The sequence below is a fragment of the Buteo buteo genome, chromosome Z, assembly GCF_964188355.1.
Source record: "Buteo buteo chromosome Z, bButBut1.hap1.1, whole genome shotgun sequence".
NCBI lineage: Eukaryota > Metazoa > Chordata > Aves > Accipitriformes > Accipitridae > Buteo > Buteo buteo.
Window position 1 is genome coordinate 17,333,819 of NC_134204.1, and position 24,644 is coordinate 17,358,462.

Below are 24,644 nucleotides of genomic sequence, written 5' to 3' on the forward strand. Positions count from 1 at the left end.
TTTTGTCCACTCAGCTCGGGAAGGTTTCATAGTCATGGCACTTCTGTCTTAGGAAAGTTTGGCAGTCCCTCCCCCAAGCAATTAAATGTGCAGAGGGAATTGATTTCTACTCCTGAAATCTGTAGGTGCATTGAGAGATGTACTTAAACCCTGTTACAAAGAAAGCTGGGTAATTCAGTGAGAATCATAGCAGGTCTGGTGTTAAACTGGTGTGTGATAGAACTGGTGTGGAGGAGAACGGTGTCTTAAAGACACACATTTCAACCAGAGGAAAAAGTGAAGATTATAAGGCAATTTCATTCTAAGCAGGGTCATCTGAAGTTTATGGAAAGTGGCAGAAGGTGCTGAAGAGAGATGGCAAAATGCTAAACCCTGGTTCAGTGTTTCGTAATCTGTACCAGCAATGCTGAGACTCCCATTTCCCAGCACACTCCAGCACCTTCCAGGAAGTGTTCCTCAGCCATTGATTATCATTTTGAAAACAAATGTATTATCTTTTTTAAAGTTTTACATAATTTTATGTATTTATAATTTTATATATACATTTCTAAAATGCTACAGTGAAATTTTCAACTTGTTCTTTAGTCATATCATACCTGGGCGCTGCTAATTCACAACAGAGATGGGACACGTTTATTCAAATGGAAGTGTTGTCAAAATCATGGAATGATGCTGCCAACTATGCCATTTCTACCATAGAACATGGTTATCTTTTGAAATGAATGCAAACCTTCCCTAATACAATTACACTTGTGGGAACATTTGTCAGATGGAACGCACGCAAATTAGGGATTTATTTACAATGGGCCATTACAGTTCATTCTAGATCAGCTAGAAATATTACCAAATAGTTCCATTTAAATTGTTAGCTGCTACTGTCAGTCTAGGTCTTTCACAGATGAGTTTTATCAGAATAAAGAGCTGACAACATTTTTCTAAACTGAACTACAGAACTCAGGGTTATACTCTGTAATTTCCAGTGTCCTCCCATACCCTTAATATCTGCTGGATGCAAACTGTTACTTAATTCATTTGGCACTTTTATCCAGTTTAGCCCTTGAAGGTTGTAAATGGGGCTTGAGTTCTTTTAAGCCAGACAAGATAAAACTGAATATCTAGCCTAGGAAAGCTTGACAAAAGTGTATGTGAACTTTATTTAAAAAAAAAAAAAAAGTTCCCAATTTGTTAATAATAATACTTGAGTGTCTTATATGTGAAGGAAGGATATGACTAGGGAAGTAACTGAGGTAAGAACTTTGTTGTATTCAACACTTATAGTAATGGCTAGATAAACTACAACTGGTTTCCACTTTTTGAGGAATGCTTGGTAACTCAGAAGGGAAATGATCAGCCACTGATAGCCTTTAAATGAATTCCAAAGTGTTATTAAGCCTTAAATGTTCTACAGAATGCAATTGTTGTCCTCAGCTTTTAAGACTGAATTGAGTGTGTTTAACTATCATTTTTTTTTCTTTTCTATCTTTCTGCTGAACTCTAATAAAGACCAGCATGCTGTAAGGTCGCTGTGCTTGGGTTCCCCTGAGAGGCCTGATGCTGTGAGTGTTAACCAAAGACTACTAAATATTGGTAGGATCAGGACTCTCACTAATTTCAGTTGTGGTCTTTTTCTTTTGGGAAAGGAATGTGCTGCAGTCTGCCTCTTATAGAAGAACTTCCCTATCCATCTCCTTCAGCAGAAACTGGTGACCCTCTTCCGTTTCTTCATAGATGCATCTTCTGCTATGTCCAGAAGTATGCATTTTGTTCACCATGCTGTCAGCTTTTCTGATTGGAAAGCACTCTCCATTTCCTTTTTTTTGAAGCCAAGGCAATGTAAAGCAAGAAATGTAAGAGTGCTGACACCAGACACATGGAGTAGGGCCAAGCGTTAAGGCAAGAGAGTCAGCAGAAACTACTATTCCTCCCTCTTCTTCTGCTACTTCTAGCCCTTTCCCCCTACATCCCTCAGTTCTCAGCTAAACAATACACAGGCATGAGGCCAAGCCACCAGGCGGGAGGTGAATTGGCCTGTCTCCAGAAGATGCAATGGCCAAGTTTGTAGGCAGAATTGATTTTTAACATTCGCCAAATTTGCCTGAATTGTTGCCAGCACAGGTATGAAGAAGGGGGAGAAAGAGAAGAGGAAGCTTGGACAGTAACTAGTCATTCATCAGAGAATAGTGTTTTCTTCCATATTGTTTATGCATTTTAGTCATTGGATTAAAATAACTGGACATAACTTTTCAGGCTGTCTGAGCCCTTGTATCTTCTGTACTGCTTTGTGTTCACACTACCTCCATAAATGTTGCATTTGTTGCTGTTTGATGGGCCAAACTAAATAGGAGTCTTAAGGATTCATTTTAGGAGATGTGGATTTCTTAGGCTGAGGAGGGAACTGAATTTACCTTTCTGATGTACTGCTTTAAAAAGAAGATCATATAAGTGGTACACTCTATCACACTTGTTTAGGAGTCCAGAGCGACATCAAGGTTTTTTTGTTTGTTTTTTTTTTTTTTAAGAATAGTCTGAAATGTTATGCAGGAGTGAATGGGGCATGACAGATGCTTGCTTGAAAGGCAAGACCTGTTGGATCCCACTAGTAGGTCTGGTAGGATGTCTGAAGAAAGTCAGCAGACCACTGTGAAGGCAGGCTTGATGGCATGTCTTCTTTCATACAAAGGGCCTGCAGCCATGTGGAAGTGATTCCGTACCCCCATGCTAGAAGCCTGTATGCCCATCTTCCTCATTTCTTCCCTGTGTTAGGAGTCCATCTCCTCCAGGATGGTATCAATGCACAGAAGCTGAAATATCACACTTCCTATGAGAACAGACTGGATACAAAAAGCTAACGATTGTGCAGGTAGCAGTCAGGGGCAGGGAAGGCAGGTGGGGAGCAGATACTTGTGAATTCTCAAAAGAGGCAAGAAAGATCTGGAATAGCATCTCCGCAATTACACTTTTGATTTCATAGTGACTTGAAACTCCCTATTTAGTGTTGCCAACCACTCCAGCAAATTAAGGAGTTAGTTCTTATTGTTCTTTTTCACAGGATTGGTTAGGTTAATTTTCAGCGACCTCTAAACAATAAATAATTTACAATTCTACAGAAACATGTCTTTTACTGCTTGAATAGTCGCTTGACAACTTGTTAAGTGGGAGCTGAGTAATTGGGAGCTGAGAAAATCTCATGGTAGCAGCAGAAAATTATATGTTTTAAAAGAAGCTTGTGAAAGGCCAAGAAAAAAAAAGCAATAGGTTTGATATCCTTCAAGCACAGTTGCAAGGAAAGATTCTGCTCACTGTGCTGGTCCAAGGGGCTCAGGGTGGAGTTCTGGCAGTGTGAGAGGGAAGCGGTCACTTCAAATATAGCCTATTGATTCAGCCTATCAAAAATGAAAATAGCCATAAATAAAAAAGGTAATTATTTATGCTAGAGAAATAGTCTCTGGTTTATACTTTACTGCACTTAAGTATGATTCAGTCTTCAGATCTCTGAAATTGGTGATTTATTTCTACTGAGTCGTAGTAAAAAGTCTCCATACTAAAACATTAAAATAAACTTCTTTTAAGTGTGTATAAATGTATCTATATATGCATATAAAGGAATAAATTTAAACTTTAGTTTCTAGAAAGTCATTCTGTACTTGTGGAGTAAAAGCTAGCAGTTGGCAGAACATGTAGTATGGTATTTCTGTAAAGCAGTATGTAATCCTACTTTAGGTGTAACCTTGACTGCAAGTAGTATATTATTAAACTACTGGATACTAGAAGCTCATTTTTTGTAAAGAAAGTATTGGGAAAGCAATCAAAATGGTTTCCTCATGGGCTCAGCCAACTCCCTCTACACTGAATAAAGATTCACTTTCTTCTGAGGATAAGAGACAATTAGATTCCCAGAGCTGTTTACTGTACGAACTATAATTGCCAGAACCTGTCTTAGTACCTGGAATGGTTTCGCAGAGATAACTGCTCTTTTTATGTGCTAATTCATGTTTGACTAACACAGCATTTGCAGCTGACTGTCTGTGTGTCGATAGCTGAATCCACCAACTATCCACCAGTTTGTTCTCCAAATGGTTACTGCATAACTAGCAGAATGTACTTACATGCTTCTGGGCAATAATGACAAAGTATGAATTGATCCCTCTTTATACACTTTTAATACAGCCAAATACACTAGCTGCAAAATGAAACATATGTATATCTACAATAGGGAGATCTTTGTGTTCTATGTCAGGCATTTGTTATTTACAACCAATTTGTTGAATGCAAGAATCAATATTAATCAGAACCTCCAACAGTTATCATCAAGTTTCAGAAGTCATGATTCAGTTTCAGAAAATACAATTTGACGCCCTTTGACACTTCAGAAAGTAGGAAATACTGTACACAACCTAGGCTGTCAAATGTGAAAAAACAAAAATCTGATTAGTTAGTTGCGCTGCTGGAACCCTGACTTGTATAATACACCCAGCTGCTTTTTCCCCTTTCCAAGGAAATGGGAGAAATACCTAATCTGACTGGGTCTCATTTTTAGGTCTTAAGTATCTGTGTGCTGGATCAGTATCCCACAGTCTATCTCTAGTAACAGGCATCATTTGGCTGCCTGGGAAAACTGACTCAGGAACAGGGGAGCCCCAAATTAGCTCCCAACTTGGTCGCTGGCTTCACCTCTCCGTATTGCTCGCTCCCCTCCCTGTGCCAATTCTCCCATGCCACTTGGGGTCACCACGCATCTGACAATGTACACACGGGAGCGTAGGTGTCTTTCACTTCTCACATCTGTAAAACCCAGTGTCATAATTCCCTGCAGGCTGTTTTTCTCTGCTGGGTAGCTCAGGCAGTGCCAGTTCATATGCCGTGTTTTTCCCCTGTGCAGGAATGGGAGAGCTTTGTGTCTCCAGTGCCACTGAAAACCTTCCTGCTGAGAAGAGCGGTTGCAGGGCAGCAGTTGAAATTCCTCAGTTGTTGTGCTGGGTCTGCGCTGAAGGCTGAGCTGTGTTGGTTTCATCAAGAGCTGCTTTACACTCATAAGCACTCACTGATGTTTTCCGCTACGTGGGACATGTCAGGGATTTGTGCTTTGATTGGATTAGTGTCTGGTTGGTGGTTACAGCATACAGGCAGCCCTAATTCTTTCAAAAGCATCTTCTAAAAAAACATTGTTAGGAATTGGACCAAGTGAGACACAGATCTTAAAATGCTGGGTGAGAGAAAGGTCAGAGTAGTCTGAAACCTGACTGATTAGTATTTAACATCCAGCTGTAAGCTCTATTGTCGTGCAACTTGTCAGTAAGGAAGTGTGTGATTTGAGACATCTATGTGTTATAGAGGATGTATTTACTCATATGCAGCAGATAGAAATGGGTACTGATTGTTGGGGATTTTTGTTGTTGTTGTTCTTTTTAAAGTGGATTTACAAAACTTCAGGGGCAATAAGGAGTGATGTTTTTGCTGTGCCCCTGTGCAAGCCTGAGGAGCTGTGCATGCCTGTTGCACTGGCTGCACCCATGCTGGGGTTCAGGGAGGTGAGAGTGGATGTTAGCAGTGGAGAATGAAATAGGGACATGGCAAGGGGAACAAGAACGAATTGAGAGCCATGATGCTGAAGGAGAGAGGCAAGGAAATGAAAGAAAAAGCAGACCAGGGAACTGGACCAGGATGAAAGGGATGAACACAGGTAACCAGGTCAGATGGTCAGAAGAGAAGTAGAAGATAATTTCCAATGTGAGATTTTCAAACAAATTTCAGTCAAGTTACCATGCCAAGATGTGCAAAGCTGATCTGATAGGTCAATGCCACTTCAAGCAGCAGGTTATGTTCTCTTGTCTCTCCTTCTCCCCATGGATTCCCTGTCCAGCCCTGCCATGTACTACTGCCACTCGTGACTGCACTGGTTCTCTCTGGTCCCCTCTGTGGCTTCTCACAAATGTGGCAGAAAAATAATCTAGAAAAATACAGGGTAGTCTTCTGCTGAGGTGGGTTCTACTGCTTCTGCTGCAGAAGGGTTCAGTCAGTGCCTTAGCTGGCTCAAGGGAGGAAATAATCTGGAATGGGGATGAGTGAGACAATGAAGAAACAGGAAGGGTTGGGATGGGATGGGATGGGATGGGGTGGGAAGGGAGCAACATTTCTTTCCTTTCAGTGACAGTGACCCATGTAGTAGACTTAGCCACTTGTAGAGATGCAACCTGAATCTGATTCATGTTCCAAAATAATTTGTAGGGATGTTGGGTCCCACACCTTTCTATTCAAGATTAAACATGAAAACACATCAGCAGAAATCACAGATCTTGACACTGCTGCAGTATTTGCAAATGCAGAGTCTGTTGTAGGGAAAGAGTGCTTTCTTGTGAGATGGTACTGATAGCTGTTCAGAAGGTCAAAAAGGCAAGGCATCGGTGCTGTGAAAGGAGCGCCTGTCTATTTTTCTCTTCATTTTCCTCCTTGCAATTCCTGCCATCATTAAACTCAGTGAATGTTTTTGCGCTTGTTCAGATGAAACCCCTAAATCATTTGAGTGTTCTTTCCCCTAGCAATTATATGGGTCTGTACGAGATCTTTGCCAGACTTAACTATTCTGTTTCGCTGAGCTTGAAGCAAACCATTTTTCTGTATGTGTATGTGTACGTGTGTGTGTGATTTACAGGTTTGAATTACTTGAGTTTCTCCTTAGGATTTGCCTTCAAACCTTTCCTGGCTTCAATCATAGGCAATAAACTGGCTTCTGCTCATTCAAACCCCAAGGCAAATCTCTTTGATGTGTTTTCAGTTTTCAGTGAATCTTCACTAAGCGTGCTGAATTCTAAGCCTGTTGCTTGTTTGCAATTAGGGGAGCTATCAGTGAAGCATAAATCAAGTTACCACAAATTATCTAATTGAAGTCGATTTGTCAATGCTACACCAGTATAAGGGGAAAATAAAAAAAAAAAGTTTTGTTTGTATTTGCATATCTGTGATGTACCTATCAGATACCTCCAGAGCATGACAACTTTTCTGTTTGGGAGTAGGACTGTCTGCGACATTATATTCTAAGCAATTTATAGATAAAGTCATTGAAGAGCCACCACAGAAAGACTGTTTGCTTTATTGTGGTATGTTGGCAATGGGATGCATCCCTCCTGGAACTGGAACCGGGTGAGTCAGTAAAAAGTTGTATTTGTGATGGCACTGGGCAGGACAGAAGGGCTGCAGAAATGAGAAGAGTTCCTCATGTATACGGTCAGGTAGAAAAGAACTTCTTAACCAGCTGAAGTTAGGTACATGAATTGCTTTACTGTGTGTGGTTTGCCCTGTTTCTGTTCTTACCTTTGCACACACCTGCTGTCACCGGAGAATCTCATCTTGTTTCCACCTTTTCTATCTTCTTCCTGTTGATAAAAACCCCACAACAATCCCTCAATCACTGTTGCCAGCTCAAGGGGGAGGGGGAAGAAATGATTAAGAAGGTATAGACAGGTGGATTGTACATATCTGTAGAAATGGCCTCCGTTGAGGCGATACTGAAGCACAGTTTTAACTAATTAATGCTGGTGATTAATTGTCACTAAGTTTCTGCTTGTTATTCTATATTACTTCCTCTTCTATTTCTGTTTATGTTGTTGAGGTTTGAGCTACCTTTTATTTACTGTTCTGTTGTAGTGGAGTAAAGCAAAAATACCCATCACCATCCTTGTAGAACACCACCTTAAAATGGCTGAACAGAGCATAAAAAAATAATAATTGAGTAACTAGTGATTTCAGCTGAGAAAAGAGCAGAAAATTTCTATCAGAACATGCAGGATCACCACATTTTGTGTTTAAATCTGCTTTCCACAATGACAGAAAAATCCCTCTGAAATTAAGGAAGCTGCCTTTTCTTTTTCTAGTACAACAGAATTGATTTTCTGTGTCTGTTATGGTGACTTTTTGCTCAGTGTGCTGGGGCATGTCTCACTATCATCAGTTGTCAAGTCTGTTTGTTAGACTCTGGGCTGAGTTCTGCTCTGTCCAGAACTAGTGAAAATCTGAAGTAAGGCCAGTGAAATTAAACAGTGTGTGAGGCTTGAACATAAGTTCAAATGTTTTCAAGATTTGCACCTTGTACAACCAAATCATCATAAAGCTGGAGGCCCTGTACCATTGATATGCTTGGAAAAAAACAGATCTCAGAGACATTTTGAGATTTATCCTCCTGATAGCAAAGCTTTGTGTTATACCTTTGCATAGGTGAGGTTATTTGTGTACAGAATAACTTTTTCTGGTTTATAAGTCTCTATGCTCGTGTCAAAGAAAAGCAGGTTGAAATAAAACATGAAAACATAGGATAAATGCCTCCCACACAATTGTTCTTTCAGCTGAGTCACTTTCTCAAATGCAGTACTACGGGACAAATGCAAATGTTTCCTCAGTGTCCTAAAAGCGGTCTTTAACAGTAGAATTGGGTAATTTTGTGTTATAGAAACCAAAGAAGAGCCTGGATCCAGTGTCTGTATAGGAGGGAGATACAATGCTGCTTTGTTCTGTTTTTGTAAGGCATACAAGTCTTTTGAGGTAACGTCTAAGAAATAGATTCTGCCACTGGAGGAGAATTTCAACAGCTTTCCACCACTTTAATCTTCTCCTGCTTTCCCAGTAAGCTACTCTGGAATTAACTAGAGAGTGTAATACAAGGTCTAAGAACCTGTAAAAAGTCAACCAGTTTTTAGTTAAGTTTTAGAATTCTTGGAGTGATATTCAGAGAAACGAAGTGGGATATCTTTTTAAATACAGTATGCCATGGTATTGGGTTTTCTACAGTGACATGAGGGTTATGCTTCACTCTTTTCCTTAGTGCCTTATCTTGGCTCATAGAGTAGGAACCAGACCATCCCTCACTTATTGCTGCAGGAGAATATGGTGGTTTTTCTTCATGTAAACAGGATAGGTAAGTCACGGCAGCATCCCACCTCCAGTTAAAGGTCATCCACATGTTATTGCCAGCAGACTGGTAGGAAGGCAGTTTTGCTTCAAATTAGACAGAATGAAGAGTCAAATCTGAGCCTTGAACACTCTGGGAAAGATTGCCTGAGGATTCTTCTCTGCATCCCAACAACAGTTAATTATAGTTGGTTTTAATTTTAAAGTCTGTTATTCTAAGAACACTAAAGGGGGTAGCTGTCATTTTGTATATGCATCTCTGACAGTTTGTCAAATGGTTTGTTTTAATCAACTGCAGTATATTTGCTGTAGCAGAATTCATTACTGCATTGAAAAAAATCAAACATTTCTCCCAAGTTATCAAAGGAAAAAGAATGTGTGTTTTTCACCCATTGCCCAAAGGCAGTCAACATAGTTTAAAATTAAGGATGAGGGTGGCTAAATGTCTTGGATGTCATCAACTTCTAGCCGACCTACTTTGACCAGAGTAATTTTTACTGTAAACTAATCTTTACAATGTCAGTTCCTCAACATTATCAGTGTCATTAACGCATCCTTCACAGCAGCAGTGTGGTCAAAGATTTTGCTGATGGTGCTGCTTCTCAGGGCTCCCAGTGACTCATTGTCTGAAATGTTCTGATAACAGAACACACCATACCCCAAAACCCTCCCTGTAAGCAAACTCAGTCCAGCTCCAGCACTGGACCTTGACACATGGTGTGTGGTGAACATATAAATCTATATTTAATTAGGCCAGAGGTTATAGTAGATCAGACAGAGGTATGTCAAATGTTGCCATTTTTTCTTCATTGTTGGGTTTAAGTTTTGTGAAACCACAGGGTTGGAAACCAGGGCCTCTTTGCATCTAGCTCCTCTTTATCATGCTCTGTACTTAAAAAAAAAAGTGTCCTACCATTCAAAAATCTATCTTCAAGGCAGCATTTCTTCATCTACCACTTATTTTGAACCTATTTGCATCTAACATCCATCCTCAGTTTTCCCACAATCAGTATAAAACCATCTCTCTTGAGTCAGACTGTTAATCAGAAAGACTTGGTTTTTGGCTCTGCATTTTACTCCACTTTGGTTTTTTTCCAGTCAGTTTACAGGCAAGTATTTGTAAACCAATTAGTTTGAGCAACTTATCTGAACCAAGGGGCCATGGTAGCCTTCATCTATAAAAATATGTCACACATATTCTCACCTATGTTGCTAAATTAATCTCAGAAAGACTATTTCTGCAATGAGGCTTTAGCTAGTAGCAAGAGTAGTAGCATGTGACTTGAAAGAGATTGCATATCTTGCACTATGAAATACACTTTAGATAAAGTATCTTAGCTGGTGGCACTTTGATGTGGAAATCTGTACTGTTACATCCTCACAGACTACTGCACTCACTTCTGAGATTATTTTTGAACAAAAACTGTAAGAGAGAACCTAATGAGGTTAGGCTTTACAGCTCAGCTTCCTAGCAAATGAAAGATTTTTTTTGGACTTCTGTCTACTTTATTGATAATTCAACTATTGAGGTTTCCAGATAACACTGAAACTTTTTAATTCAGCACAAATTCTGGGATTTACCTAGGCTTTAAAGGCCATGACTGACAAACAAAACCTTCAATCTTTGTTAAGGAGAAACATAAAAAATATGGCAAGGAACTTAACTGTGGCACTAGGCATTGTGACTGTTGCCATAAAGCATGAAAGGCAGAACTTTAACCAGTTTAGTGTGAAGTTCGTTGGAACTGTGTTTTAGGCTACCTAATAACTGTTCCAGAATATTCCTATTTAGTTTTAAACGTAAAAAGCTATTGGGCTAGGAAGAAAGGTTGCTGTTATTAAGGTTGAGGGGGACTGGGAGAGAATATCAAAGTAGTGGCTGAGATTATTTTAATACCTTTTTTTGTAATTGGAATGTACAAATTCATCAAAATCTAATCTGCTTGTGAGAAAAGACTGATTTCAGTTTGCATTATCTTTCCACAATGGATTGGGGGGGGGGGGGGAAGTTTCAAAATTGGTGATACTGCCTTTTTTAATATTTTGAAGACAAAAATAGTTTGAAATAATGGTGTTATTTTGTAACATAAACTGTAATAAATAACATGTAAAAGTTCAAAACTAGAGCAAAACCCTGTGATAACCCAAACTGATCATTGGGCATGGCTTTCTGTTGCTGTTGTTGAAATTTTAAGTGTTCCCCAATTCAGCCAGAAAAGAATCTCAAACATTGCAAAATCTCAATTTGGAAAAAAAAAATCTCTGAAGTATATGACAAATGCATTTTTTTTCTTTGAATGAAGAAACTATTAAAAACATTATTTTTCATCTTACAATAACACTGAGACTATATGTCAGTTAGTTTGTTATCTTCCAGTAACAAACCATATTGATTAAGAAAACAAGCCAAGATTAAAGGAAAATAGATTAATAAGAGGACTTTCTATTAATAGTAAAGTAGCAATAATTTTAGAATTAAGCTTATGCTTAGATTTTTAAAAATTATACTGATATTCAAGGCCTGTTATAACAGTGTCTTTTGCCAAAACATTCAATTTTTCTTCTCTTAATGTATCACTGCATTTACAGTTCTCATCCCTTGTATGCACAGGATGGTATGATTTTTTTTTTTTTTCCCTGAGGTATTAAAATGCTATTAAACGTGACAGAACTATGAAGCATCTACTTTCACTGGAGAGAGTCAGGAATTCCGATATTGCCTCTGTATTTGCTGGAGTATATTCTTTGCACTTTCTATTTAGTGTTGAACCAGAAATAGAATACCCTGTTGCCTGAGCAAAACTCTGGGAACATAACGAGTTCTGTTCAACAGGCCCATGTTAATACTTACCCCTATTTTCCATGTAATTTTCATTAACGACTAACAAAAGTCTAAAGCAAAATATGTAGTATGTACACTTCTAGTAAAATTTAGTGCATAATTCCCCATACTTATTTGCTAGCACTGTATAATTTAAACTGGCTAGAATTATGTCCCAGAACAGTGTTTAAATCAAAAAAGTAAAAACAACAATTAGGCTGTGCACAAACAGGTGACATAAAAACCTGTTATTACTGCATTTGGATTAGTGTGGTGGTACATTATTGAAGTAGTCCTGGCTCTTGATAGGTACTAATACTTAGTTATGTATGTACTGGAGTACACAATGCACAAATATAGAGAACACATTTTTCATTTAACAAAACAGATTGAAAGAGCCTGGCAAAACTAAAAAGCAGTATCTGTTCAATATAGGATGGAATATGATATAGAACGTAATTTTGGGGTGTTAGTCTTTACATACTTATCCAAATATGTGTGTGTGTGTTACATGTGTGTATGTACATTTATGTAGACATGCAAACATACACACACACACCGTTCAAAAGCTGATGCAGCTACTGAACATTGGTGACACTTTCTGTTGAGATGGTTTTTCATGACATATGTATCTGAACAAAGGTTTTGCTGGTAAAACAGTAATGAAAAAGAAGAAAATTGTGGCTCTTCAAGGAAACTGAATGCTAGACATGGTTTTGGAATATTCATCAAAGATTAAAATTGTTCCAAATGGACAGTCGAAAATTTCTGATCACCCAGAGGCACTGAACATTCATAAACAATAGCTAAAATTTTGAAAAGGTGACATGAATTACCCTGCAGACTGTCTCTTGGCCATGTTAATGCATTTTACCAATTTGCTGTCATTTTTAATATTGATTTACAGGAGATTCTTTTACACTTAGGCTCCTAATTTTCAGAGCCTCCAAGCAATCACCATATACTGACTATTGAGTTAGTTCAGTTGTTATCACTCCTCAAGTGGGAATGAAGGACACCACATACTATTATTTATCTTTGCTTATCTTCCCATTACTATTAAGTATAGACTTACTGTGTTTTCCTTCTTCACTTATTTATGTGCCAGCATTTACACTTTGTGCTATTTTATAGTGTATGAAGTATGTTTTTGCACACATTCAAGACTCTGCCGTGTAGCAAAGTTACAAAATATTCATGCGTGGGAATATTTAAGAGACAGCATAAATTTAACTTGGTTTTACAGCTAAACTAGCCAGCTGCAAATTAACTGATGAACCTTCAGTCTAGCACTGCAGCCAAATATACCATATTTCTTCACTAGAAGCAATATAAGGTATCATAGTACCATTTACTCTGCAGAAATTACTCTGACACTAGGAAGAATGACTATGTGTAAGTTAATTATAAGTATTAATTTAAAAAATTTGTGCAGTGTAAGATCTTAGTTATGATAAAGTTTGGATCACTAGTTTATAGTTGTCATCTCTAGCTTCACAGTTGGATCAGGCTTACACCTCCGTGTCTCTTTGTCCTATATTTAAGAGAAATCCCAGAGTCACAAAAAGCTTGAACAGGCTTTAAGTGAAGTAGGAATATGACGCTTATTGCTCTGATAGTGGTGGGAATGTCTGGTAGCACAAGGAGTGGATGATGTCAGATGACTGGAAGAAATTTTTTTTTTTTTTTTTTTGTTAAGATGGTGCACACTTTTCTTTTAAACACCAAAACACTCTTGAATATGGTCCTAAAAAAAAAAAAAAAAAAAGAGAAAACCAGCTCCCATAAGTTCCAACTTCCATGGGTATCAACAGAGCTAATTGCCACCTACTTGTAAAGATGTGCTCTGTTGGGTCTAGCCCAACTCCTGTTAAAACCAAAAGGAATCATTTCAGCTGGTTCTAGCTGAGTAACTGATGTTACTATTACATCAATTTAATGTAACCATGACCATGTCTGGTTTTTAGGACAAGTTATGACTTATATAATCTTCATGTTGAACTTTTTGGCTGTTGAGGATTCACTGGATAATATTCTAGTTTCTGAAATATATACAGTGTCTCAAAAGACAAACTTACTCCGTTTAAAACCATTTTCTGTATCAGTTGTTATTGTCCGAGAATGAAGAGTACATAGGATTTGCAAAAACATGAGAATAGATCATGGATGTCACAGAATCACAGGATGACTAAGGCTGGAAGGCAGGTGTGGAGTTCATTTGTTCATGCCCATTGCCTTTTGTCCTGTCACTGGGCATCACTGAGAAGAGTCTGGCTCCATCATCACTGGAATGAACTCAGTCTAGACTGCTGAAAGCTTACCCAGCAGCTTCTATTAGCCAGCAGCATCATTAACCAAGAGATCACTATGAAGCCATGGAGTTACCTCATCTGCAAACAAACATCTTACACAGGTGTGGCATTTTCACTGACTAAAGAAGTTGGATATGAGCATCTAGACAGATGTTTTGTTCAGTAATACAGCAACATCTGTCCAAATACATATTGGGATATCACCACTGTGACAGCTGAGCTCTGTAAAGTGAAGCTGCCTAGGTTGTCTGCACAGTGCTGGAAACTGGACTCCTCACCTAGATGCCCTCCCCCCTTCCCAGCTAAAGAGCCGAGCTGGGAATTAGTACTTACTTTCCTGCTGCCTTAGTGAGGAAGTTCAGAGCCTCCTCTTCTCCGTAAATCCCTTCTCCAGCTTCTTGATCCTCTTGCTAGCACTATTTGGACACCTATTGTGGCAATTCTAGCAGGGAGTGATGTAACCTACCGGGACTTTCCCAGCCTGTAGGAGCATAAAATGGCTGAGCCATTTCTACATTATTTATGCAGTTCTTGTACCTTTCCTACATTGCTCAGCAATGAATGTGGAGGAAAGACTGAAAGAATAACTCAAGCTTATACGATACCAGCCAGGTAAACCTAGTAGTCTGTGCCTGACATCTGTTTGATCTTCTCTGTAATTTTTCTTACCGTTTCTTGTAACAAGTAAAGGATTGTATGAAGTCACCAGCTATGAGATGTGAACCTGAAATTACTTTATGAAGTTCAGCTGGTGCCAAATAGATGCTGATGAAGTCTGGAGAATGTGTTAGACATTTTAATGTCAGGCACTTAGACTGATTCTGCATTGCTGGAAGGACTCACTGCAAAGTCAGAATGTGCAGCACAAATCTCATGTGTGCACACATCTGAGGACAATGTTATTAAGAAAAGTTAAAATCAGTGCAAACTACAGATTTTATGAGATTTGTCTAACAGAGAGAAATCCCTTGGTCTGAAGCTCATTCTTTCTGTCTGCTAAATTACTTTGAGACCACCTTGGGCTTTAGGAGTTATTTGGAAGGGGGACGCCATTTTTAGATTTTGGCAAGTCAGCCATCTTGAGGAAACTGGACAGCAAAAGTAAATCAGGTTTGGGACATTCATTTTTTCCCCCCTCTTCTTCACAAAGCACCAATATTTTTGAATGAAATCTTAACTTTTACATTTTGATTAATCAAAAACTCCTGCCATCACATGTGGAGTAAGACATTTACCTTTCTAATTGGAAGAAGCCAAATATATTTGAAAAAACTTTGGCCACTACTGCCAAAATACTGTTTCATATTGATGGGATTGCGTCCCTGCAGCTAAAAATGCTGCTTTGCTGCAAACGTCAGCAGGTAATCAAGGAGAAAGAATGGGAGGAGCTGACCTCACTGAAGAAATGAGGTGGGTTGTCATTACAAATACATATCTCACTGGCTGGGGAATGGGACTTTCCTATTCCATGGGTGTAAACAGAGGGCATAGGGTATCTACTCTTAAATATAGAATGTACATCATAAAGCCCATGTTCCCTTTTAGCTCTTGTTCTTTTCATTTGATGCATGAAAGAGATACTGATTGGCTTGTTGTAAGAATGCAGGCATGCACTGTTGAAGAATTGAGGATGTGAAATATTTTATCATAATTCTTTATCAGTAACAAATGAGAGCTAGGAGTTACTGCTATAAGAATTAAGGAATTAATAACACCTTTTATTAGTCCTGCCTCTTCTGTTGGCCCTATTCTTTAATTTTTCATCTCTTTGGTGCCTTTATATTTCAGAAGGAATTCCAGAGCTGAGTTTTGTCCTGTTGAAAGAAATTAATCTGGTGACTGTTGAGAAATTTAAATGTAGTAAATGTTTCTGCAAAGAAATGCCCAGTGCTGTTATGACTCTATATCACTCTACATCCACAAAAGGCAGCCCATAGAATACAGGTTAGAAAACCTTTTGGTGCTGTTAAAATTTTCACATCAGTGATAAAATACTAATAAAAAGGTCCATAGATGAAACAACAATCAACAAATATTAAAAACACCTTCTCATATATTACAACACAGTAAAACAAAAACCAAAGTTACCTCTAATGAGTGCAGTTTTTACTTCTGCTTATCATTTGTTGTTCCACATCAACAAGCAAGATTCACAAAACTTTGAAGAGACACTGTGTTTCATGTGGGCGTGATGGATGCTTTCCATGAGCACAGCTATCTCTTCTCCTCTTCACAGAAGGGATTGCAGACACATTCCTGTTCTCCTTTCCAGCCTCCAGAGTAACGTTTCTTCAGAGACCAAATTTCATGGGGCCTATTTTGATCCTGTCTTCACGCTATGTTTTTTGATACTGTCTGGGTGAGTAGGGCCAACAGATTTCTGATGTGTCCAAGGTTCTCAGTAAAATCAGGAAGACCAAAAACATATCTTCTAGATAGATTTTTCTATGATGAAAATAAATATATCTCCCTGTATGAAATTTTAAAAGAAAGGCATGAATGGATTTCAATATATTTTGTTTGCTTTGCCATACTGTAGAATGAAAATACTAGCTAGAAATGCACTAAGCCTTAACATTTAAAAATTTATGAAAAAACTACATGTAGAATGCATGCTAGTGAATACACCCATGACAATTTGTGTTTGTAGCATTTATGCTTTTACAGCCATATCCTAGATTCTAGCAGTGGTCGTGTGGTTAATAGAATTGACATATGTAACAGTGTCACAGTTCATAACATCTGTAAATGTGAATACTTGTAGCCTTACCTTTCCTAGCATTGCACTGCACAAAACATAATCTTGTAAGCTACTGGTGCCCTATACACTCTCTTTCTCCTACACTGTAATGTTACTGTTGGTGAAAGCAACTCAATTATGTCTACAGCTGTTCCTTTGAACCAGCTCCTTTTCTGCAAATGATTCTTATAAGATGCTTAAAGTTTCTTGCTGCCATCTCAATAGCCATGCTGTTAAAATGTTTGTTTTAAAATAGACTCAAGCTCAGCCTTTTAAAAGGACCACTTTATTTAGCAACATGCTTTTTTTTTCTTTTGCAAACTTTTCCTTCACTTACAGTGTGACTCCCACTCCATTTTCTAAGCTTATTTAAAAAGTTATAAGTGAAAAGTATTTTATGTATTTAAAAAGTCACTCTCCTCTCATGGACAACTACTATCAGTGTCCATGGTTCACCTCACATCAAACAAACATCAACTGTCCCTACACAAGGTCCTGTCCTGTCACTGCAGGGAAAGTAGTGCAGATGTACAGAAATAAGATACACCAAATGCTCATGACCACAGGCTATATGGAAAGGGCCTTAGCAGGCCACATCTGAAGCTGTTTTTATCAGACACAGTATCTTTGGCTGTAAGGGAGATATGTCATTTTACACTGGCTAAGGATTGATTCAGGATGAGACGTGTCTGGGGTTTTCTTTTAAAGTGGATTATTTATCCATCCATCCGTAATATGTATAGCTGTCTCACCACCAGGTAATTAATATATATAAAGTGACTAGGGTATCTTAGGGGATTACTTTTCTGTTTAACTTTGGGGTTTTTTCTGTCCTCAGATGACTTGTTAGTTTACAGACAGACATGCAGCATTTGACTTTATCTCTCTTTCTCCTCAGTATCTCTACACCATGCAATGCAGTGCCATGCACAGATACTTGACCTAGCTGTGAGCAAGGTTTTTTGGGTGCTGGCAGCAGCATGACCATATTCTGATGCATGATCTAATCCTTCTCTGAGTGGAAAATTAGCCCCCTGGGATTGCTCCACTAAGTTGCCAATACGGCTCCCAGGACTGAGGCTAGTTGCTGTACAGCCCTGGTTGTACTTTTGACCTATGTTCAGATCAGGAACTGCAAAATTATGAGAAGCATCTGCTTATTCTTTGTCTTGGGGACAGTGAGAGAAAGTTACATCACTGAAACTTTAGTTTAGTGTGAAATAATAATAAAAAATCTTTTGAAAACTAGAAACATCTGTTGCAGTCTTTATTTTTCTTTTTTTTTGGTGTCACAGCAGTAATGACCCTATTGCTGGTGAAATTTCATACTGGCATTAATTTAATAAAACAACAATACATAGTGAACATCTGGCCTCTTTTCCTTTTGTCTGTCACAGCCCATTCTGGCCCAAGAGCATTGCCCTAGTGGGTGGTAAACAAGTACAAGTGAAAATAAAGTATACCATCTGCCTCCTTTCGTGTTTGCTCATTATATGTTTTCATGTTATTTATTCACTAAGCAGGGTCAAGACCTTCAGTGCGGTCAAAAATATATAGCAAGATAGATTTGACTTATGGCACAGCTTCCATAAACAGTCTTATAAACTGTGGAGTAGCCTTGACACAGTGGACAGCATGGTCTAGATGAAAATACTGTGTCACAGCTTTCAGTTTGGTGGGAACCTACCAGACAGTTATTTTTAATAACTCTATGTCATTATGAAAATGGAAGAGACATTCAGTGGGATTCTGTACAGGTTGCTCTAACCTGCTGCCATTCAGTGTTTTTGCCAGATGCTAATTAGCCAGATGCTAACTGAGGGTGCAAAGGGCTGGGAAGGCTTTACTAGTGTGTTAGCTGAAAGGTTTTGAAGTTACATGATGTGGAGAAATTGCAGAAATAGTCTGAAAAAGATAAATTAGCATATGACATGGACAAACATTGAGTCATGGCCTTGGCAGGGATAAACAGCTATGCAGCTGTAGGATGTAGTATTGGCAGTGTAGCTGCCTACGGGTTCAGAGGGGTCTGGATTGTGAATTGAATGTGAGGCAGCACTGATGTTTTACAAGGCAAACATCATCCTGGAAAACAGAATGAAGAATAATTTGAGATAAACAATATAACTTTGTCCTATGCAAAATGAGTAAAACATTAGTCTAGAGTCAGTTACTCCACTCTGAGGGAGACTTGGACCACCTGAAAACATTTCAGTAAGACACAGCTCCTAGGCATCCAGAAAATATTTCCTACAGAAAAGACTTAAAGATTCAGGATTGTTTAGACTAAAGAAGAAATGGTGGAGGAGGTGTATGTGAAAGGAGTCTCAACTTTAAAAGAGAAATAGTAGAATTTTGTTTTGGCAATGAAGATTCAGACCAGGCGTTAGAAAAAACTTTTTAACTAGAAAGAAGGCCAACCTCTGTATAGACTCTATGGGGAGAGTAGCGAGGCTTTATCTGTGCAAGTCTTCACAGCTATGGTAAACAAGTAAATGTTGGAAGATATATTGCTATGGCTAGTATTACCTTGCCTGTATGAATGAACCAAATAATATCTTCTATGGATCCTTCTAGCTTATCCTTGACTGATCTTGACAGCAAATTAGCCTTCAGACATAATCCAAGAATGGTTCCTTTATTAATCAAACAGTTAAAGTTAGAGTAATTATAAAGGCACAGAGAGCTGTATTAACCATTTTGGTCCTCTGCTTTCTCTCTGTTAACTACTGTTAAGCTACTAGTTTACTAAAAAATAATTTTACTGTTATTGAACTGTACTGCATTGGATTGTAAATGTTTTACAATCCTGGCACTTGGACACCAGCTTACTATATTTATGTTCATTGTGACCTGTAAGACAATTATTCTTCCTAGAAAAATAAGGTTGAGAAGATCATGGTTTAAACTAACACACAGCAGAGTCAGGATAATCTTGGTAGTAAATTTTAGGTGCTTGAAAATTATAGAAGAGAGTCAGTGACCCTTTTATGAGTTTGGAAAAAAAAGCTAAGACAAGCCTTTAATGCATACATTGTTTCAGTGAACATTTTCCAAGAAGAGAATAATAATCATAATCAATTAATACAAATTTATAATCTAGCTATCAATGAAACATATATATATAAAGATGAATCAGCCACACTCAGTTATTTAATGTTAATCTAAAAAATACAGCGTTATTTATTTTACCTGAGAATTTTGAAAACTTGTAGATCCCAGGAATATGGCAATTTGTTTAGATGTCTCCTCTTTCTGGTATGAAGGCAGTGACTCTGCAGCTTTTGCTGAAATGCACCCTGGCACTCACATGAATAATTCCCTTGCAGCAAGTAAGCTATGAGTTTTGTGACTGGAAGAGATCATATCTATTCAATTATGCAGTTGAAACACCTCCTCAACAGCCTGGGAAGGCACACCAGCCCTGGAACAGCTAACTTTATTAAATCAGTCTTTATGTATTTGTGTGGGTGGGTCAAATAACACACTGGTGTACAATGTGGAATGTAAATGGCATCAATAAGCTAGAGAATTTCTAGGATATTTAAATTACTCAAAATAGTTGTTTGACTTTGACAGCTCTTCAAATTATGGAATAATTATGATGCATGTTCAAAATCATAACAGAGTTTGGGATTCTCTAAAATTGTTCCTTTATTTTGCCTGCCACTACATTAACTGTTTGGAGTTCTTTCAGTAAACACATCAAATTCTGTTTTTCCTTAAACTGACTTGATTTTTAATAGAAATAAAAATTGCATTTCTTTGCAAGTCTGCAGCACAAACCTGTCAGAATATGCAGCTAGGAATGTTGCGGTAGTTAAATAGAGTGCTTTTAATACTCCTTTTCACCCCTCAGTTATTCTGGTCCTATTCAGTTTTTCTCTAAAAAGATAAATGATTCAATTTAGTTTAGCTTAATATTGTTGCAATAGCATGCTATATGTTTAAAGGAGTCCTATAAAAAGAGATCTGATAAACTCACTGGTTTGATCAGAGGTTTTAGAAAGCGATATAACTCAAATAAATTGCATTACGGCAATGATGGCATTTCTAGAGACATAAACTTACCTATTAATTTTGCCTGTGAAAAAGATGTATTGAAGAACTATTTCATTTTTTGTATTATCTTTTACAAATATGTGATTCATTGAAAGACAAACAAAATGTTAATTCATAGTGTTAGATCAAGGCTAACTTGCAAATTTTTTTTTTTTTTTGGCTTAGCAAAACTAATGTAATGCTAAATGTAGTCACAACTGCATAGACAAAGATGTCAGATTGTAAAACAATTTATGATCTTGATAAATTTATTATCATATGATTCTATCATATAATTTTCAGTAGCTTTGTATTCTTTATAGAGAATGTTTCTTACAGACAACACGTCTCATAAAGTCCAGGATGTTCAGAAGTGTCTGTAACCAACATGAGGCGTCAGCTTACGACTATGTTTCTATGAAGGAAGGGCCATTTTTGAAACACTTCTAAAATGTGTTGGTCAAGAATTGATGTGTTGTTACTCTGACATTCATTTCATTGCACTTCAGAGTGAAAAATAAAAATATTGAAGCTCTTGTAAAAACTATTTATTTGCAATTATTAAAATGAAACACTTGGATTACAAAATTATATTTGTTGAATCTATTTCATTTAATTATAATGGGATTTCAAAAATTTTGCTTATGACCTCATTCCCCTTCCCAGCCTCTCTTCTAGGTGTACAGCTCTGGCTAATGTTCCAGGGCGTACAAGGTGTGGATGGAGCAGTCCTGTCATTCCTAGTGACTTTCAAACTTCTGAAAAAGGAGAAACAAATCACTTAAGTACCTCAATCCTCAGTTCGTTGTTCATTTGCAAGCTTTTTGGTGGTGGCAGTGAAAAACAGTAATCTTTTTCCATTTGACAATACATCACATCAATCAATTTTTGTTTTGAATTCTGTGTCTGAAAGGAAAAGAGCTGGAGTTTTAATTTTGCCTTTATATAAGTTTAAGTCTCCAGCCATATTACACCAAGACTGCTGGAACCAATGTTGCATAACAATACAACCAGTTCAAAATATAAGCTTAAAATTAATTTTAATCAACAAAATTTAAGTAGAAGTAGAGACATGGATCTTTTATTTAATTCCTGCCTCTATGATTATGCTGTCAACTACCAAATGACAACTTAACCAAAGCAGATACCTTTTTGATTTCTGATGAATATCTCTATTTCTCAGGACTCTATAGTATAGACATTGCTCATTTCACTGAAAAAATTACAAGAAAAAAATCTACCTTGTCCTAGAGACCTCAGTTTTGAAGCTGTGATTTGCATCTATGTGTTGATTTTAATATAGATCTATAAGAGAAATGCATCTGAAAAAAAAATCTGTATATAATTTCCATGTTTTGTATATATTTCAGGTTTCTTCAGGAGACCCATTTGGTGAATTTTCTCTAGAAACAGGGTAGATGTCATCTCACCTGACTATAGCTGGGTAAAAGTCAGGTGTCTGATCTAAGTTCACAGCGTTAAGGTGCTCTTGTAGTCAATAGAGACAAACAGTTTCAGCAGCACTTCATTCCCTTGTTAAATATATATGCAGAACTGTTGGAATTAACACCTAGTGTGGATTTTGGATGGTAGGAGTCAAATGAGATGAATCCCACTCCTTTTGTTCTTCATTATTTATATTGTACATTTTGTATGTTTTTTTACGAACAATTTTGTTCGTGTGTTCTTATGTCTTTACTATAGATGGCATCAACATTGCTCTGCTATATTGGATAATCTTAGGGATGGCTGGGAGCTCTCCCCACCTTATAAGAAGTGTTGGATCTCCAGTAATAGGACTCATAAAATAAATTATCTCTATGAAGCATATCTCAGTGGTTTAATTAGTAATTCATTTCAGTAGTTCTACTCATTTGAGAGAGAATTAGTTGCATGAAGAAGCTTGGCACAGATTAAGTCTGTTTAATGGTAATCTGTTTGGTGTTATAAAAAATACTGATCTGGCACTCCACTTTTTCATTACGGATTTGATGGTAATACAAGTATTTTATTGCTATATTTGTGCTCACAGCAACAGACTCATTCTTTATGAGTCCTGAAAATGCTTCTCTGTTTATTGAATGCCTTGCTTGATGCTTTGGTGCAATGGACATTTGGAAATGGAGGTTCCTTGCCTTAGTTACTCTGGATACAATAATGTGTTATATTGGGAGATAGAGTTGTAGAGTATATCTTTGTGTGTTATATGAGAGTTTTAGAATGTATCTCTCTTCTTCTTTAGGATAATGATTTTTTTCACCTGCTATAGTATATTGGATAATATTTGTATTTGGCCATAAACATTCAGTGGATGTGATGCCCACTGTAGTGCCTTTGTTTTAATGATCCTGTGAAGTGTAACCTGATTTACTGTACTATATCAGATCTTTGGCACTTGCTAATGCTCTAAAGTGATGTTATCAGATTAACAAATAATCTTATAGGAAACTGACTAGGATTACATGTACTCCATGTACCAAAAGCCCATAACATGCCTGGATTTTTCTCATAAATTTTCCTAAATATATATTCCAGGAAAATTCATATTACATATCTAATAAAGATCAGTATGATGCATCTTTCTTACTAGCTGTCATATAGATGATGTAAAGTTGGGACCTCTTTTTAAAAATACGAACTGAATTTGGATTTTTTTGGTAGCAATGGTAGTGTACCCAGTGACATGTTTTTCTTTTTTCCTAATTGTGGTGGAACTGCAATGGAAAGCTTATTTGAATTAGTTGTGTTCACAGGGATATTTTAGATGATTGACTAAGCATGAAACTCATGGAACCATTAAAGCTCAAAGACAAACCTTGGTGGAAGGCAACATGAGGAAAAAAACCCAAGAGAATTCATAGTGATTCAGTGAACTGCACAGCATGAGGGGAATTCAGAAAAAAATCTGGCATCAGGTAAAGGGATATTTGATTTTTTAGTGTTTTATAGGTAAAATGAAATGGTACCTTATGTAAATGATACTCTAATACAAATGAAAGATCTTGGGGCATGCTTGCAGATAGTGTCAGCCTCAGAACCATCTCTGGCTTGTCAAGTTGTGCGAACGTAAGCTCTTTCTAATTTTCAGAGTTGCTTCCTTTCACTTTTCGTCAGTTCTACATTGCTGTTGTTAACTAAGCACGTGTCAGAGGAAGGTGAAATACAACACTATATAAATGGAAAAATTAAAATGTAGCAAGAGTTTTTCATTAATATAAATATATGGGAATATTCAAAAACTCTAAACTCCTGTTGGTTCCATCAGGTGTATCGTATTAGAGACAGAAGGCTTGATTTTCTAGAAGTAAGGTTCATATGAAGGACTGAATTCAAGACTGAATAATAAGCACTTAACAGTACAGAAGGTGGCTTGAAAAATCTCTTTGGCATGCCATTCCTGAGAAACAGTAACAATTTTTGGAGAATTAATAGAACAGGAGAAGATGGGAACACAGTTAAATTTATTCCTATTCCTTTCTGTGATTGTAATATTGCCCAACATATCATTACAAGGAAAGGGAAATTTACCTGCAAAACATTGATGTTTAATTTTCTTTTGTCATATGCAATTGCATATGCATACAGAGAAATGAATAGTGCAGTACATTACTGTATGGCTGGATAACATTTAGGTGTAAGAGTTTTGAAGATTTCTCAGAAACTGTGTCCTCATATTATGTAGAACAGTGTTTGATCTCCTGTAACAAAACATGAATGACCAAAGAGATTTCATTTCCCAAATTTAACATGTCCAGGAAGTCTTATTCACTATACTCCTTCATGTAAACATGTCTATCTTTTTAGTGACTTAGAAGGGTATACAGGGTGAAAC

General features: G+C 37.4%; 1 long non-coding RNA gene across 1 annotated transcript; it reads right to left on the reverse strand.

The window, feature by feature from the left end:
- Positions 1 to 6,951: 6,951 nt before the first annotated feature.
- On the reverse strand, positions 6,952 to 20,112 carry LOC142027193 (uncharacterized). Its single transcript, XR_012649030.1, has 3 exons — positions 19,964 to 20,112; positions 16,120 to 16,501; positions 6,952 to 7,370 (listed from the first exon to the last, which is right to left on the reverse strand). It is a non-coding gene; the product is annotated as an uncharacterized LOC142027193 (long non-coding RNA).
- Between the last annotated feature and the right edge of the window lie 4,532 nt (positions 20,113 to 24,644).